Source organism: Solanum dulcamara, chromosome 2 (genome assembly GCF_947179165.1).
Source record: "Solanum dulcamara chromosome 2, daSolDulc1.2, whole genome shotgun sequence".
In the NCBI taxonomy this organism is placed as follows: domain Eukaryota; kingdom Viridiplantae; phylum Streptophyta; class Magnoliopsida; order Solanales; family Solanaceae; genus Solanum; species Solanum dulcamara.
The window spans coordinates 31,504,394-31,523,169 of NC_077238.1; the positions used below are offsets into that span (position 1 = coordinate 31,504,394).

At 38.7% G+C, this 18,776-nt stretch overlaps 1 long non-coding RNA gene across 1 annotated transcript; it reads right to left on the bottom strand.

The window, feature by feature from the left end:
- Positions 1-16,018: 16,018 nt before the first annotated feature.
- LOC129875985 (uncharacterized) lies at positions 16,019-18,528 on the bottom strand. Its single transcript, XR_008763267.1, has 5 exons — positions 18,493-18,528; positions 18,116-18,280; positions 17,901-18,018; positions 17,253-17,299; positions 16,019-16,079 (listed from the first exon to the last, which is right to left on the bottom strand). It is a non-coding gene; the product is annotated as an uncharacterized LOC129875985 (long non-coding RNA).
- Between the last annotated feature and the right edge of the window lie 248 nt (positions 18,529-18,776).

Here is an 18,776-nt window from a genome sequence, read left to right on the forward strand (position 1 = left end):
ACAAAAGATTATGCATTATACGGATTGGTCCATCATACCTTGGCATTATTATGCATTATATGGATCGGGCCGTCGTACCTCGGCATTATTATGCATTATATGGATTGGGCCGTCGTACCTCGGCATTATCATGTAATATATGGATCGGGCTGTCGTACCTCGGCATTATAGTGTAATATATGGATTGGGCCGTCGTACCTCGACATTATCATATAACATATAGCTTAGGCCGTCGTTCCTCGGCATGTGCTTACTGTATATAAGAATCGGGTTGTACGTCCCACAGTGCTAATAATATGCATATGCCTATCATGATAGATGATGTGTTTGTAGCACTGAGTCCCCGAGCGGGCCGGATACGGTACGTGATAATGGTATACATGACTTATTTTATGAGATGTAGGTACAATACCCTATTAAATGCTATACTTGGTTTCTTGCATCCCTGTTTCAGTTGTTATATCAGTTATATTATGCTTATATACTCAGTACATGTATCGTACTGACCCCCCTTTCTTTGGGGGGCTGCGTTTCATCCCCGCAGGTACAATACAGATTTTGGGAGTCCACCAACTCAGGATTCCACTCAGCAAGTTTAGAAGAAGCTCCATTGATTGGTAACCAAGTTTTGGTACTAAACCACCGATGTATATATTTGGTTACACAGGGGTACTACGGGGGCCCTATCCCGCTATATGTTGTCGTTTCTATTCTTAGAGGTCTGTAGACATATATGTGTGGGTTGTTCATGAGTTTATTTCGGTTTTGCCTATACGGTACATTATAAATGTTTTTACGTTATGGCAGCCTTGTCGGCTTGCATTCTCTTTCATGTTTCGATATAAATGAAAGAGGCCGCAAGTACACGAAAAAGTTTTAACTCATTGGGGTTTTGTTAGTAGTATTGCTTCGCTCATAGTTCAATTTGACTACAGTTGACAAATATGTATACGGGGGTCCAGGTCGGACCCCAGTCGCGGCCTATGGGGTTGGGTCGTGACAGAAGTGGTATCAGAAAAGTTCGTCCTTGGAGTGTCTACAGACCGTGTCTAGTAGGGTCTTGTTTATCAGTGTGTTGTGCAACACATCTATAGACAAGAGGCTACAGGACATTTAGGATGTTACCTTTCTTTCATATCTATGATCGTGCGATAGAGCTGAGTCATAGGGAATGAAATTCCTCATACTAACTTGTGATTTTAGCAAAAGGACAACATCAATATAAGAAGGTTACTGATGATATTGGAAGTTACATAGCACGCACGTAAGCAAGGCATGAATGATAGGTGCCAGGTAAGGTATTGAATTACAGTTGACTTGTAAAGTTGAAAACTGAAAGGAAAAGTAGACAGAAAGTCTAAACAGGTGCAGTTCGAGTTGGACATACGAGGTAAGTCCATCAACTTATACTATTATTGATATTGGGCGCCCTGGAGGCTGCGATATGACATGATATGATACATATATATGTATCTTTATGCGTGTTTCCCCTGTGAGGCATTGTTGGCATTTTCTGCGTGCAGGTGTTGAGATAGTAAGAAATATAGAGGAAATTCTGCCCAAATTTTTCTTGAAATAAAAGGAAAATGATTTAGGAAAGACTAGTAGTTCTGGATAGAATAATATATTAAGGATAAGACTAACTAAGAAGGGTAAGTAACCCACAGTAAGAATCATGAAAAAGGTTAAGAAGTGTTATACTATGGGGTAGAATGCGAACAGGATATAATGTGAATATAATGAGGATAGTTATGAAAATTAGTAAAGCCTTGTGAGAAAGTGGCTTTGAATAAATTGCTACGTGACTCGAGTACCCATAATTAGACTGGATTAGCACCTCATGATTGTGTTAAGTTGTCGTACCTAGGCAACCAAAGGTATAGAAGATATAGAGGAAGGCATAGATATGGTGCAGTATAACGAATGTGTTGGAAAAGAATCATACGTATTGGAAAATTGGAAATAAGGGCGTTAGGTAGAACACAACAGATAGTGACATGGGTACACCCTAAAGGGGGGAAGTGGCTTCAAGTGAGATCCCATACTGGCACGAGTTAATAAGATCTAAAGGCCAGCAATAAATAGATAAAAGCCATGATACCAGAGACAGTGCGGAGAATTAATAGTAAGGACTTGAATAGTATGACATCAAAGAATAGGTTCATACAAAGGGGATGAATACAACAAGAAAATTACGATGAGAACTTAAACATACTGTAAGGAATAGCCAGGCTATACTCGACTGAAGGTAAGATATTGGTAACAAAGTTACTGACTACTAGTATTGTGGTGTACAAGCAGCAAAATAAGGAAAGGATGAGAGATCTCTCCTATACTGGAATATGAGGAAACTCAAGGGTAAGTAGAGGAAGGAAGTAAGAAACGATACAGGTTTACGTACAAACTAGTATGGTGATACTAAAGCATCTTTCGGGCTACTTTAAGCTCCTACACATGTTCGTGTAAAGGGTGCAATATTTTCAACCAATCGAAGGTGATTAACAATGTGAATTAATCATTGGAGCATCAAGAAGGCGTAACGTATAATCCACGAGTTTCAGCCAACTTAAGGAGCCAATTTATTAAGATAAAAGTTAATCATTTTCTATATGTTTTCAGATGAATTTGGATGTGTGGTTAATGTGTATATGTGAATTGGATGTATGAGATTATGTATGTTGGTGTTAGAGTGTTGTTGAAGCCATAAGCACTGTTTTAATTAAAGTTGGTGACCTGATTTTATTTAGTATTTTAATTGTTGTTGTCATGGATTATATGATAAGGATGAAGGAATTAAATAGCTAAAGTTGAAGTTGTAATGGTCTGAGGGCTGTTGTAGAATTTGGTGTAATGTTAACAAAGTTTTCTTGAATTTGAATAAGTGATGTTGCTATCATGTGGCTGCTGTTATATGCCATTAAACTAGATGAAAAGCTTGTATAAAATAACGTATAAGAATCATAGGTGAGTTGCTTAGCTGTTCCTAGTTGTTCACAAGGTTTTCGAGCATCTTTTATGTTGCTAGTTAGGGGTTGTTTTGATATGTTGTTATTGTTCGTATTGAGCTTGGAAGATTAAGTATGGCTATAGTTATTGTATTGGTTGGACTGTTAGAAGGCCGTTCGATGGAACATTAAGACTATGGATCATTAAAGATAACTTAAATATATGGTAGTCATATGTGGATTTTTAACGAATGTTGTGAATGTTGGGCTGTTTAAAATGTTATATGGGTAGTTAGAAGTATTCTTGAATCTTGTCTTGGCTAGAATTAATGTGGCATTTGTACGTGTGATTGCTCATGCTACTTGATAGATGCATGGCTGGTTGGAATGTAAGAGGAGTGAGCTATATAGGGGAGGTCTTGTCCAATTATCTAGAAATAACCTACTAATGATAAAGTACATTTAATGCCTTTTCATAGCTTAACCATACTGCTTAACATCTTAATGTAGGTTGAGACACTACGGGCAACATATATGTATTATGGCAAATAGGAGCTAAAGGTATGTAAAGCTATCCCTTCTTTCTTTTGGCTTGTCTTATATATAAGTGATATATGATATGAGCTTTGGGGTAATTCCATTCATCGGTTCCGAGTATGATTCACGATTCTTACTCACTTCTTGACGTTAAACCTCTTAAAGTAGTTGAGCTACTGCCCTTGAGTCTTCTATAAGTTGGACAGTAGTTGGTATATGAAAGTCCCCAATCTTAAGGACCTTATAATTATTAATGTCCTTAACTTTCATAAGCTATCTCGCGTTATCTTGATACGTGTCTATGATCTCTGAGGCTTTATCTAATATGGTTCATAATGACATTCAAAGAGTGTGGAACATGACTATCGTCCTAATACTCAAGTATTGATTAGTCTACTTATCTATAGAGACTCAAATGATGATCTAAATACATATGGTTACTCACTACTCTACTCGTGCATACTATTATTACATCTTTCACTGAGTCCTGGATAGGTATGTTATCACACACATTTTACTACATTATCCACCGAGTCCTTCACTAGGAGGCCAAGTATGCTATATGATAATATAATGATGAAATGATATGGTTATGGTACTGAGTCCCACGATGGGCTGGGTATGGTATACGTGTGCACGACTTTATTCACAGAGTCCCTTATTAGAGGGCCGGGTATGGTATAGTATATGTATATGATGCAATGATTACATGATGATACGATTATGGCACCATGTACTATAATGGGCCGGGTATGGTATATGATAATGATATGCATAATTTGTTTCGTAAGGCACAGGTACAGGGAGCTCGTGATTAGCATACTTGTCTCCTGGACTCTCTATTTCAGTTATGATCTTTCTTACTGTATCTCATATTTTATATACTTAGTACATTTCTTGTATTGACCCCCTTCCTACAGGAGGGGGCTATATTTCATGTCCGCAGGTACAGATACTTATTTTTGGGATTTGCCAGCTTAGGATTTCCATTCAACTATTTTGGAGTGCTCTATTGTCCCGGAGCCTAGAATTTTGGTACAAATCCTTTTTGATGCATATATATGTTTATTCAGGGGTACGGAGGGGCCCTGTTCCACCATATGATACTGTTGATACTCTTAGACGTTTGTAGACATATGTGTGGGTTGTGTGTATATGTGTTCAATTGTGCCTGTATGGCTTTTATGTTGGGACATTCCTATTCATAGTGGCAGCCTTTTCGGCTTGCGTACATACATATTTTGGGATGTTATATGTAGTAAAAGCCTTATCCGCTCGTGTATTATAATGTTTTAATTTGGTTGTGATTCCCTAGAATATAGGTTACCCTTATATATGTATGTAATTCTTGAGATAATGTCCTATTTTCACAAAGCCTCCATATTGTGTTTGGTATTAGTTTGACGATGTCTAACAGATATGTATATTAGTGTCCAGCTCGAGCACTAGTCACGGTCTACGGAGTTGGGTCGTGAAAAAAGTAGTATCTGAGCAGTTCATCCTCAGAGTGTCTATATGCCATCTCTTGTAGAGTCTTGTTTATTAGTGTGTTGTGCATCACATCTATAAAAAGGAGGCTACAAGACATTTATGATGTTACCTTTCTTTCTGTTTTAGATCGTGTGATAGAGTCTGAACTTAGGAAAGATTTTTTCTGACCTCTTTTCTTTTAGGTAGGTGCAAATTTGTGAGAGATGAAGAGGTCAACTTTAGTTAATAGGGGTGCTATTATTATACCCCGCACCTTTGTACATTAGAGCATATTTTTTTTAAATAATAGCCATGTGATGCAGGTTATCTATGAAATTCTACGTGAGTGGTGACAGTTGGAAGTAGGTCTAGAAGGCTTTGTGTTACACCCTGTACTTTGGTACCTTAGAATGCTTCTTAAGCTTCTCAAGTTTCTGGGAAAGATCTTAAGTTTCTCAAAAGTCGTTATGTGAGTCGGATAGTTTATAATGCTATCAAACAACTCCAAAGAAAGGAGAACGAAATGCTTCATAATAAGGAAGATTGGAAATAAGGTTATAAAAATTCGAAAGGAGTTGGAGGCCGAGAAATGAGTTGTAGCACTTGATTGACTCGCGTAAACTACCAACTTTGAGGTCTTACATACTTAAGCTACTCAAGTGAGTGTTGAGACTAAGTAGCAAGGAATACATAGGTTCTTAAAGTGCGACGAAATTACGAACCCACGGAAGAGAAATAAGGGAACGATGCACCTACTTGAAGCAAGTAGGTGACTCACCTACTTGACACATGGAAGCACGTGATAGGTACACATGGAAGCACATGAAAGTGACATGTGGCAGCAGGTGACACACCATGGGGTGGACCCCACCTGCCATGTGGCAACTATGGATTAGTTGCATAATTGAGGTGGCTGCCTAAGGGTGTGACACATGTCACCTTTAGGGGATGACATGTGTCACTCTCCTAAAAGATATTTATCTATGTATGGATTACTATTAAGTCAGTTTTAGCCAAAAACTTGAACAAAAATAGAGAGAAAAATGTGGAGAAGAAAGCAAAGGCAGCCATGGTTTGGAGAAACACCAAGTTAGTAATACGAGTATAACTCCTTGTGTAAGGCTTCTTTTTGAGTGGTTCAAGATATTTTGGAAAGCTATTTCATAGGGATACAATGTTTATTTAAACTCTACAACCCATTTTTGCTTTTCTCTGCTCGAAAAATGGTGGTGAAGCATGGGGGAGCTGCTGCCCAGATTTTGCTTTGGAAATCCTACACGGACAGCTATGAGTATTTTGGTCATATATTTTCGTACAAAATTGTAGTAGGGGTAATTAAAAATTGTTTGCGACCGTGATACACATTTCTATAACTTTCATTGTAGCCACAAATCCTGTTTCCCTTAATTACCCCTCTGAAACTAAGCAACAATATAAGACAGTGGGTTGTCCAGATTTCGCATTTTGATAGTTTTGGCGAGTTGGACAAGTTTAATATAAGGTAAGGCGTTTCCTTTTAAATTGGAGTTTATGGTGTTGTTATAGAGGGTATTATACGTTGTGTAAGTGGCTAGAAATGTGAAAATATGATAAATATGTTTGATGCCCGAAATAAACTAAATTGGAGTCGCTAGAAGTGAATTGTCGTCGAAATAAAATGTCGTTCTTGTAAGTTGTTGCTGCAGGGGTGTAATATATTGTTGCAGGGCCTAAATGTGTTCTCAAAGGGGTGTGGATGCTTGTGGATTCAGCCACACGACCCTTCGTTTCGTATAGTTAAAGGCATTACAAAATAAAGGCTAGACGCCCTATTGTGCTACCGTATTTTTGAATAAGTCGTTCGGAGTTTATGTTGTATCTTGTTGGTGTGAATTGATGTAGGTTGTTGTTGTTGGTTGGCTTTAGGTCTTAGGGACCTAATTGGAAGTTTGGATAGGGCATATTATATGGGAGGTGCTGCCCAATTGTTGTCGACACCTTAGAGAATAATAGAACTAGTCAGGGAAATGACTAAGGAAATAGATTCCATTAATACTAAGATGTAACCTAGGGTGATGGAAAGTAAAAGGGGTTGATATTCATACTACTTTCATGTTAAATAGGTTCAGAGGACAACGAGACAAGTCGGGCTTAAAGCAGCCGACCAGAGGTATGTAAAGCTATTCCTTCTTTTGGCATATTTTGGTAAAAGTATGTAAAGTTATTCCTTCTTTTGGCATGTTTTGGTATAAGTATGTAAAGCCTATCTGTTCTTTATTTTGGGCATGTCTTAGATCTAAGTGACAAGTTATATGTGTATGAAGCTTGGGGTAACTCTATTCATGAGCTCTGAACATGATTCATGATTTATAATTCGTGTTCACAGTTGAATGTTAAGAATCTTAAAGTAGTTAAGTTCCATTCCTCAAGTATTCTATATACTGAGAAGTAGTCTATGTAAAGTCATTCTTCTTCTTCTTTGGCACGACTTAGATGTAAGTATTATGTATATGAAGTTTAAAGTTATTCCACTCTTAAAACTCTGAGGGTAAGATAAGACTCTTATTCACTTCCTACTGATTAGAACTCCTATAACAAGTTGAGTCATTAGTTTTCAAGTCTTCCATGTGATAGAAAGTGGTGCATGTAAAGCTTGTCTTTTCCTGCTTTGAGAAAGATTAGACTAAAGGTTCTATAGGACATGGATTTGGATATAGCCCCATTTATAGATTCTGGATGTAACTCATGATTTGTACCCACTTTTGAATGATAAGGGCCTTGAAATAGTTGAACTACGACCCTTGAGCCTCCTATAGGTTTAATAGTGTTGGGATGTGTAAGCTCCTATACCTAGGGGCTCTTGAACATGCTTTATGATGATATCTAAGGGATGTTTGATATGTTATAGAGTTTTGCATGCAGGTATATGCATTATGATATATATATTGATCGGGCCAGACGTACCTCGGCATATTTTGCAATGTAAGGATTGGGTCGTATGTTCCACAAAAGATTATGCATTATACGGATCGGTCCATCATACCTTGGCATTATTATGCATTATATGGATCAGGCCGTCGTACCTCGGCATTATCTTGTAATATATGGATCGGACCGTCGTACCTCGACATTATCATGTAATATATGGATCGGGCCGTCGTACCTCGGCATTATCATATAACATATGGATTGGGTCGTCGTTCCTCAGCATGTGCTTATGTATACATGAATCGGGTTGTACGTCCCACAGTGCTAATAATATGCATGTCTATCATGATAGATGATGTGTTTGTAACACCGAGTCCCCGAGTGGGCCAGATACGGTACGTGATAATGGTATACATGACTTTATTTTATGAGATGCACGTACAATACCCTATTAAATGCTATACTTGGTTTCTTGCATCCCTGTTTCAGTTGTTATCTCAGTTATATTATGCTTATATACTCAGTACATGTATCGTACTGACCCCCCTTTCTTTGGGGGGCTGCGTTTCATCCCCGCAGGTACAATATAGACTTTGGGAGTGCACCAGCTGAGGATTCCACTCAGAAAGTTTAGAAGAAGCTCCATTGATTCGGAGCCAAGTTTTGGTACCAAACCACCGATGTATATATTTGGTTACACAAGGGTAAGGCTGGAGCCCTGTCCCGCCATATGTTGTCGTTCCTATTCTTAGAGGTCAATATACATGTATGTGTGGGTTGTTCATGAGTTTATTTTGGCTGTGCCTATACGACACGTTGTAAATGCTTTTACGTTATGGCAGCCTTGTCGGCCTGCATTCTCTTTCATGATATGATATGAATGAAAGAAGCCGCAAGTACACGAAAAAGTTTTAACTCATTGGGGTTTTTATGAGTAGTATCACTTCACTCATAGTTCAATTTGACTACATTTGAAAAATATGTATATGGGGGTCCAGGTCGGACCCCAATCGCGGCCTACGAGGTTGGGTCGTGATACTTTGGAAGGAGTTGGAGGCCAAATAAGGAGTTGTAGTACTCAACCAACTCGCGTAAGCTACTAACTTAGATGTATTACATACCTAAGCTACTTGAGTACATGCTGAGCTTACGTAGCAAGGATTACATAGGTTCTTAAAGTAAGACGAGATTATGAACCTACAGAAAAGAGGATGACACGTGGTGGCCTAAGAAGATGACACATGGCAACGTGAGGGAGTGACACATTACATTAGGTGATGCACCAACTAAGGGTCAAGTAGCTGACCCACCTGCTTGGGGGTGGACCCCACTCTGCCACATGGCAGCCTAGGAGGCATTGCATGGATGCGATGGCCCAATAATGGCTGGACACGTGTCACCCTTAGGGGATGGTATGCCTCGGTTAAATAATGGTGTTTAACAACGTATATGAATAGTTGGGGCAGCAAGGCGGTTCGACGTAAACCTACACTTTTCGGCAAGTTTTGGAAGCTAGTTTGTTAAGGTATGGCTTAATTCTCTTCTCCCACATTTTTTTAGGGTTTAAGCATGTTATGTATGTATAAATATGGATTGGAAACGTGAAAATATGCACGTTAAGGATGAAGATGTTGCAAGCCATGTCGGGGTTGTTTTGAAGCTATTCTAGCGGGTAGAAGTTTGGCTAGTGTTGTCGTTAATATGGTGTCATGTTTGGAGGTGATTTATCTATCTTGAAGGGATGGAACGTGGATAAAACTGGCTATATATGCTGCTGGTTAATGCCATGTAATACTCCGTTTTGGTGTGGTTAAGATTTTGCGAAATAAAGATTAAAAACTGTATTTTAAAGTCATGATTTTGGTATCATAGTTTCGAGCGAGTTGTTTCGAGTTTGTATTATTAATTTTGAAGTAGTTCACTTGTATATAAGCTGCTGATTGTTGTTATTGGTTGGATTTAGTAATTTAGGATGTAATTGGAAGTTCGGATAGGGCAAGTTATAGGGGAGGTGCTACCCAATTTCCATTAACTCCTTAACTAATTAAGGGACTAGTCGAGAAAGGTGAGAGAGGAAGTGAGTTCTATGAATGCTCGAATGTAACTTAAGACGCTAAAAGGTCGAGGGTTGTTAATATTTTTATTGCTTTCATGTTACATAGGTTCAGAGGACGATGCGGCGAACGTGGTTAAGAGTAATCCATAAGAGGTATGTAAATCTCTCTTTCTCTTCTTTTGGCATGTCTTCAAGTTAAGCAATGAATGGTATGAGCTTGAGGGAAAATCTACTCATAAATGTAAAGTGTAATTCACAGTCCTTAGTTACTTCTCCATGAAAGAACTCTCACAGTAATTGAACAAGGGCTTCTCAAGCCTTCCATACGTTAGGAATTAGAGAATATGTAACGGTACCCTTTTTTTCTCTTGATATGTCTTTGACATAAGTTATGATGTTATGATGAGATGTTTATGGTACTGGGTCCCTTCATGGGCCAGGTATGGTATATGTGTATAAGGATCAGGAAAAACATTCCTCAGCATATGTTACTATCTAAGGACCACAGTACGTTCCTCGACACATGTGTATCTGACGACTACATGAAGGAAAGTAGAGACTATGTAAAGCTTATCCTTCTTTTCTCTTGCCATGTCTTAGCCATAAGTGGTGTGTATATCAAATGTGGGGATAATGCCATTCATAAAACTCCAGGCATGACTCATAATTCTTACCCACTTCTTGGTATTAGAACTCCTATAAGAGTTGAGTTGTTGCCTTTTTAGGCTTCTATATGATGAAGGGTAGTATACGTGAAGCCTATCTCTCCTTTCTTTTGGAATGTATTAAATGTAAGCAAATTGATATATGATATAAGTTTTGAGGGAGTTCCATCCATAAGTTTCGAACATAAATCCTGACTCGTGTTCACTCCTAAATGCTAGAAGTCCTAACCTAAATGGTAGAAGTCCTAAAGTAGTTGAACTACTACCCTCGAGCCTTCTATATGTTGAGTAGTGACTGAGTACCTAAGCTCCTATTTCTAAAGACTCTCTGATGATAAATGTCTATGATTTCATAAGCTGTGTACCATTATCTTGATGCAAGTCTATGATTCCTGAGACTCCATTTGATATGGCCCCTAATGGCATTTAGAGGATACTTGAGATAATGATCATTTTGATCCTCAACTGATAGATCATAACGATTGTTATACTAAGTCTCAAATGATGAGTTAGCTGCATATGGTTAATCACTACTCTACTCGTGCATATTGTTAATATATCTTTCACTGAGTCCCATAAAGACCCGGGTATGACCGAGTCCCATAAAGGGTCGGGTATGATATTTGATGACATGATTATTTATCGAGTCCCATAAAGGGCCGGGTATGACCGAGTTCCATAAAAGGCCGAGTATAATATATGATGATATGATAACACCGAGTCCCATAGTGGGCCAGGTATGGTCTGGGAGGATGATATATATGCCCTCATTTTATAAGATGCAGGTGCAGTGATTTATTAAATGTTATACTTGTTTCCTACATCCCTAATTCTGCTGTAATCTCACTTATGAGATGTTATGCCTTATATACTCAGTACATGTATCGTACTGACCCCCTTTCTTTGAGGGGATGTATTTCATACCTGCAAGTACAGATGTTCATTTTGAGGATCCGCCAGCTTAGGATTTCCACTCAGCTATATTGGAAGTGCTCCACTATTTTGGAGCCTAGCTTTTGATGCTGGTAATTTGATGTATATATTTGTTTATTTAGGGGTATGGTGGGGGCCCTATCCTTCCATATGATATAGTTAATACTCCTAGAGGTCTGTAGACATGTATATATGGGTTATTTTCAAGTTTGTTTCAATTGCGCCTATATGATGCGTTGCAAATGTTTTTATGTTATGGCAGCTTTGTCGGCTTCTGTGCCCTTTCATGATATGATACGAATGAAAGAGGCTATATGTACAGGAAAACATTTTGACCCATTGGGGTTTTTGGTGTATAGTATCACATTATACATAGTCCGACTTGGCTATAGCTAATAGATACGTATACAGGGGTCCAGGTTGGACCCCAGTCGTGGCCTACAGAGTTGGGTCGTGACAGAAGTGGTATCAGAATAGTGAACCTTTGAGTGTCTACAGACCATGTTTAGTAGAGTCTTGTTTATCGGTGTGTTGTGCACCACATCTATAAACAGGAGGCTACAGGATATTTAGTATATTACTTTCCTTCATATCTAAGATTGTGCGATAGAGCTGAGTCATAGCGAATGAAATTCCTTATACTAAACTTTGATTAAAGCAAGTGACTAATGATATTTGAAGTTACCAAGCACGCATGTAAGCAAAGGCATGAAATATATATATAAGATAAAGTATTGAAGTATGCTTGAAATGTAAAGTTGAAATTGAAAGGAAAGGTAGATATGAAAGTGTAACAGGTAGAGTTAAAGTGGACATACGAGGTAAGTCTATTTTCATACTATTGATATTGGGCGTCCCGTGTGGCTGCGATATGATATGATATGAGTATATATGTCTGCTCTGTGAGGCATTGTTTGTATTTCCTGCGTGCAGGTATTGAGATAGTAAGAAATACAGAGGAAACTCTACCCAAATTTTCCTAGAAATAATAGGAGAATGAAACACAGGCTTGTAGTATGCCTTGCCCATCATAAGAAGGGGATTTGACTAGACTACATGTATGGATGACCTCGAGGAATAAGTTAATTACTGAAGTGATAGTAATGGTAACAAGGAGGTCAATATTGCTATGGAAAAAAATGTGGAAATGAATGGTGAGACTAAGAGATGATTTAGAGAATGAATAAGAAAGACTTACACAGATTTATAGGGAAGGTTCAGAATAAAAGGTCAAGTGGTAAGGAAAGTAAAGGTGAGCAACAAGACAGGATGAATGCCAGAAATGACTGATATGCTAAGAACAAATAGAGGTAAACAAGAAGATGTTTTGAAAATGAGAAATGAAAGGACTACTGAAGAAAGGACTCAAGATAGACGTAATTACTTAAGTGTGAGTATCGGACACAAAGGAAAATAACCAGTTATGAACTGAAGGTATAGTACAATGAAAAGGTAATAAGACAAGACCACTATTAAAACCAAGTAGCTATGATTCTAAGTGAGATTAGAAGATAGTATCGGGTACACAACAAGGATAAAAGTTCATAAGGCATAAAGAAGTATGGTGTATATGTGACTCCACCGTTGAAAATAGTAAGATTCTTAGCGGATAGGGGTTATGGTAGATAGGCTGACAGAATCAACCCATTTTCTTCTAGTTAGGAAGACACATTTAGATAAAGATTATGAAAGGTTATATGAAAAGGAAATAGTAAGCCTTCACAGAGTTTCCACATCTGTTATCATAGACAGGGAAGTTAAATTTATTGCTAACTTTTGGAGATTATTCTAGGAGAGATTGGGAACATAGGTGAATCTTGGTACAATATTTCACCCCAGACTAATGGACAGGCTGAGCGTACTATCCAAACACTAGAAAGGTATATTGCAGTCCTATATTACTAACTACAAGAGTAGCTGGTTACTAACAGATAGCGCACTTGTATGCCAAATCCCTTAAACATTATACTAGTTAATAATAAACAAAACACAGAGCGGCTATGAAGGTCATTGTGTGAGGGAACTTCAGCACCACTCAGTAGCCAACTCTGAGGGGCAAAAAGCAAAACCAAAAAGGTAGGGGTACCAATTGATGTCCTCTAAAGAAGGCAAGAAGTAATACACAAGGTCGAAGATTCCATAATACGACCTTGGTTACAAGACTCACTTTGCCCCCCATGGATGAATGATTCTATATGAAATATTATCCATCGATTACCAACATTAGCCTATGTTCCTTCAATCAAGGACTACCTATTCAGTCGAGATTGTGTGAAGTTATAGGTCAAGAGGGTAGTGAGGCTGTGTGGAGTTCCCATAGCTATTGTCTTAGATGAAGGAGCCCAAGTTACAGTTAACTACTGAAGATTAGTCCATGAGGAGATAGGGAAGACAAATAGGTCTTCGTACCCCATGTTACCCTCAGGCCGATGGAAAGACTATGATTGCTAGCTAAATGCTAGATGATATGTTGCGGGCCTATATGGTTGAATTCAAAGGTAGTTAGGTCAATTGTCTACTACGTGTTGAGGTTACCTAAGATAATAACTATCATTCTAGTATCTAGATGGCCCTATACGAGGCTTTGAATAAAAGAAAATGTAGGTCGCCCATTGGTTGGTTGGTTATTGGTAAAACACAACTAATAGGACCAGACATGGTTCAACAAGTTGTAGAGAAAGGCTTGTACATGGCAACCATTACAGAGAATTCTTGAAATCCTTTTTGGACCTTATGAGAATTAACATTTGAGGATGAATATTCTAAAGGGGGAAGGATGTTATACCCCTCACCTTTGTACATTAGAACATATTTTTTTAAATGATTTCCATGTGATACAGGTTATCTATGAAGTTCTACGTGAGTGGTGATGGTTGGAAACAGGTCTAGAAGGCTTTGGAAGGAGTAGGAGGCCAAAGAAGGAATCGTGGTACTCAACCTACTCGCGTAAGCTACCAACTTAGCTGTCTTACATATCTAAGCTACTTGAATACATGCTGAGCTTACGTAGCAAGGATTACATAGGTTCTTAAAGTAAGACGAGATTACGAATCTACAGAGAAGAGGACGACACGTGGAGGTCTAAGGAGATGACATATAGTAGCATGAGGGAGTGACACATGGCAGTAGGTGATGCACCAAATTAGGGTAAAGTAGGACCTACCTGCTTGGGGGTGAACCCCACTCTGCTACATGGTAACCTAGGAGGCATTGCATGGATGCGGTGGCCTAATAAGGGCTAGACATGTGTCACCCTTAGGGGATGACATATGTAACCTCCTAAGGAGGTGTATATATGTGTTATATGCTGGAGTGTATCTCATTTTCAGCATCTTAGACTTAAGTAATGGAGAGAAAATGTGAGAGAAAAAGAAAGGCAGCCATGGCTTGGCTAAATTTAAGGTAAGCCCTTGAATTTTGATCCATGAATGAATTATCTACGGTATTCCTCGGTTAAATAATGGTATTTAACAACGTAGATGAATAGTTGGGGAAGCAAGGAGGTTCGACGTAAACCTACACCTTTTGGCAAGTTTCGGAAGCTAGTTTGTTAAGGTATGGCTTGATTCTCTTATCCCACATTTTTTAAAGGGTTTAAGCATGTTATGGATGTATAAATATGGATTGGAAACATGAAAATATATACGTTATGGCTGAAGGATGTTGCAGGCCGTGTAGGGGTTGTTTTGAAGCTATTCTAGTGGGTGAAAGTTTGGCTAGTATTGTTGTTAGTATGGTGTCGTGTTTGGAGGTGATTTATCTATTTTGCAGGGATGGAACATGGCTAAAAATGTCTATATATGCTGCTTTTTACAGCCATGTAATACTCCATTTTGGTATGGCTAAGATTTTGTGAAATAAAGATTGAAAACTGTATTTTAAAGTCATGATTTTGGTATCATAGTTTTGAGCAAAATGTTTGGAGTTTGTATTGTGTAATGATGAAGTGGTTTACTTGTATATAAGATTCTAACTATTGTTGTTGGTTGTCTGTAGTAATTTAGGATGTAATTGGATATTTGGATAGGGCAAGTTATAGTGGAGGTGCTGCCCAATTTTTGTTAACTCCTTAACTAATTAAGGGACTAGTCGAGAAAGGTGTCACGACCCAACCCCGTAGGCCGCGACTGGGGTCCGACTTGGACCCCCCGTACATATATCTATTAGCTGAGGTCACATTGAATCGTAAATAAGACAATATCATGTAACAGAGCCCCACTGGCGATAACATTTTCATAAACTGTAGCCCTTTTCGTTTGTATCACAACATGACAGGGCACGCAAGCCGACAAGGCTGCCATAACATAATAATATATATCATATATCATGTAGACCCAGCTTAATCAAACTGACATACACAACCCACATATACATGTCTGCAGACCTCTAAACATATAAATGACAACATATGGCGGGACAGGGCCCCCGCCGTACCCCTGAATGGATAAAACAATTTCTATACATCCGTGGACAGTATCAAAAACTAGGCTCCGATACAATGAAGCCTCTTCCAGCTGAGCTGCATGGAATCCTAAGCTGACGGACTCCCAAAATCTGTATCTGTACCTGCGGGCATGAACGCAGCCCCCCGAGAAAGGGGGTCAGTACGATATGTGTACTGAGTATGTAAAACATAATATAATACAACTGGAAACATATCTGAGATAGAGAATCAGGGGATAAGATATCAATTCGGAAACATGTACCTATACTTTATGAATTACAAAAACATGCATGTTCGAGTCATATCATATAGCCGGCCCTTTCGGGGGTCCGGTGAATCATCTCTGTAAAATCATCATGGCCCCAGTGCCATCACCACCTTATTACAACTCATCATCATATATTTATACACGTATCCTGGCCCTCTATTGAGGGACTCAGTGAATAATGTAGTGAACTGTGGACGAGAACATATCCTGGCCCGGGACTCAAGGAAAGAAGTGTTACAATATACACGAGTAGAGTAGTGAGTAACTATATGCAATTTAAATCATTATCAGAGACTCGACAGAATAAGAAAGTTAAGCTTTTATTTGAACCCGAGTAGCGGTGTAGTCATCTCGAGTGTCCTCTAAATGCCATTATGGGCTGTCTCAATTATAATCTCGGGGCTCCTAGACATGTACTAAAGTAAAGCCAAATCGCTTATGGAACCAGAACATTTGTTAACATATAGTCTGTAAGACTTGGAGCCTGTACATTTGTTACCTTTTTAACATATAAAAGTTTCCAGGGAAATAGTTTGATTATTATAAAAGTTCGATATTCAGACGTAAATAAGAGATGCTAAGAATGGAGTTACGCCGGAACTCATATCATGTTTAACCTACAACTAAGACATGCCAGAAGAAGAAAGAGAATAAACTATATATGGTCTGTACTTTTCTTTATGGGATCTGCATACACATATTTCATACCCGGCCCATCATGGGGCTCGGTGAATCATTATGGCATCATAATCTCACTTTCGTACCAAACACGTATCAAAGGAAATGAGAGATAGCTTTCCAAATACTAGTGTTTAATACATAGAAGCCTTACTAGGCACTACTCAATTCTTGCAGAAATTCCAATACTAAGCAGTGGATATGGGTTATGAGGCATACTTGGAGTTTTGGGAATGGAATTATCCCCACATTCCACACACACTTCACTTAAGGCTAAAACTTGCCAAAAGGAAAGAAAGATAATTATACGTGCTTATACCAAAACATGCCACAAGAAAGCTTTACATACCTTTTGGGAGTTACCCTTTATCCTGCTCGTCTCTTCGTCTTCCGAACCTATTCAATATGAAAGTAATATGAATATCAACTACTCTTAACTTTCCAGCATCTTGGATTACGCCTTAATGTTAATGGAATCTATTGCCTTAGTTGTTTCCTCGACTAGTCCTTTAGTTTGTTAAGGCGTTAACGAAAATTGGGCAGCACCTCCCCTATAATGTGCCCTATCCAAATTTCCAATCATGTCCCTAAGACCTACAGCCAACCAACAACAACAACCTGCAGCAATTCATACCAACAATATACAACATACACTCCAAACAACTTATTCCAAAAATACAATATCTCAATAGGGCGTCTAGCCTTCATTTTGTGACGCCTTTAATTATACATAACAAGGGGTCATGTGGCTTCTACCAGCAGCACCCTAACCCACATTAGGACATATTTAGGCCCTGCAACAACAAGCCACACCCCTGCAGAGCAACTCACAAGAACAACACTTTGTTTCGACAACAATTCAACTATAACGACTACAAATTAGTTTATTCCGAACGCCAAGTATTTCTAAGCCATTTTCATATTTCCAGCCACCAATAGGGAGTGTAACATGCTCCATCAGAACACATAAAGCTCAAATTTAAAGAAGAAACCTTACCTTACGTTAAACTTGTCAAACTCGCCAAAACTATCCAAAATGTGAAATCTGGACAGCTTACTGTTTTACCTTGTCGCTTCGTTTCGAAGGGGTAATGGAGGGAAACAGGATTTACGTCCTTCATGAAAGTTATAGACATGTGTATTAGGGTCGCAAACAATTTCGAATCATCCCTACATCAATTTTTTACAAAAAGATATGACCAAAATACTCACAGCTGTCCGTGTAGGATTTCCAAAACCAAATTTGAGCAGTACCTCCTCTACACTTAATCACCACTTTTCAAGCTGATACAAGTGGAACTGGATTTTGGAGTCTGAATGAAAGTTATAGAACCACGAAATACCTTTCCAAAACATATTAAATCACTTGAAACGAATCTGTACACAAGAAGTTATACGATTATTACTAACCACTGTCCCTTTCAAAAACGGGTTTATTAATTAACGTTTTCTCTTATTTTCTCTTCCAAATTCCAATTGCAAAGCTGGAGTTTTACTTCCATGAAGGTCTTAAAATACATATATACATATCCACGTACTTAAGGTACACCGTATATAATTAATTCACGGAAGAAAATTGGAAAACAAACCTTTAAACTTCAAGAACCATGGCTGCCTCTCTATTTCTCTCCCTCACGTTTTTTTCTCTCTAAGTTGGCTGATGTTTTGATGGATAACTGAAGTATATGATATATATCAACATATATATGTGGCTTTAGGGTGTAACACGTGTCAACCCCAAGAGGTGACACGTGTCCAGCCCCTATTGGGCCACCGTATCATGCTGCCAACTATGGGCTGCCACGTGGCAGTGGGGTCCACCACCCCCCAAGCAGGTGGATCACCTGCTTGCTTGAGGTGCTGCCACGTGTCG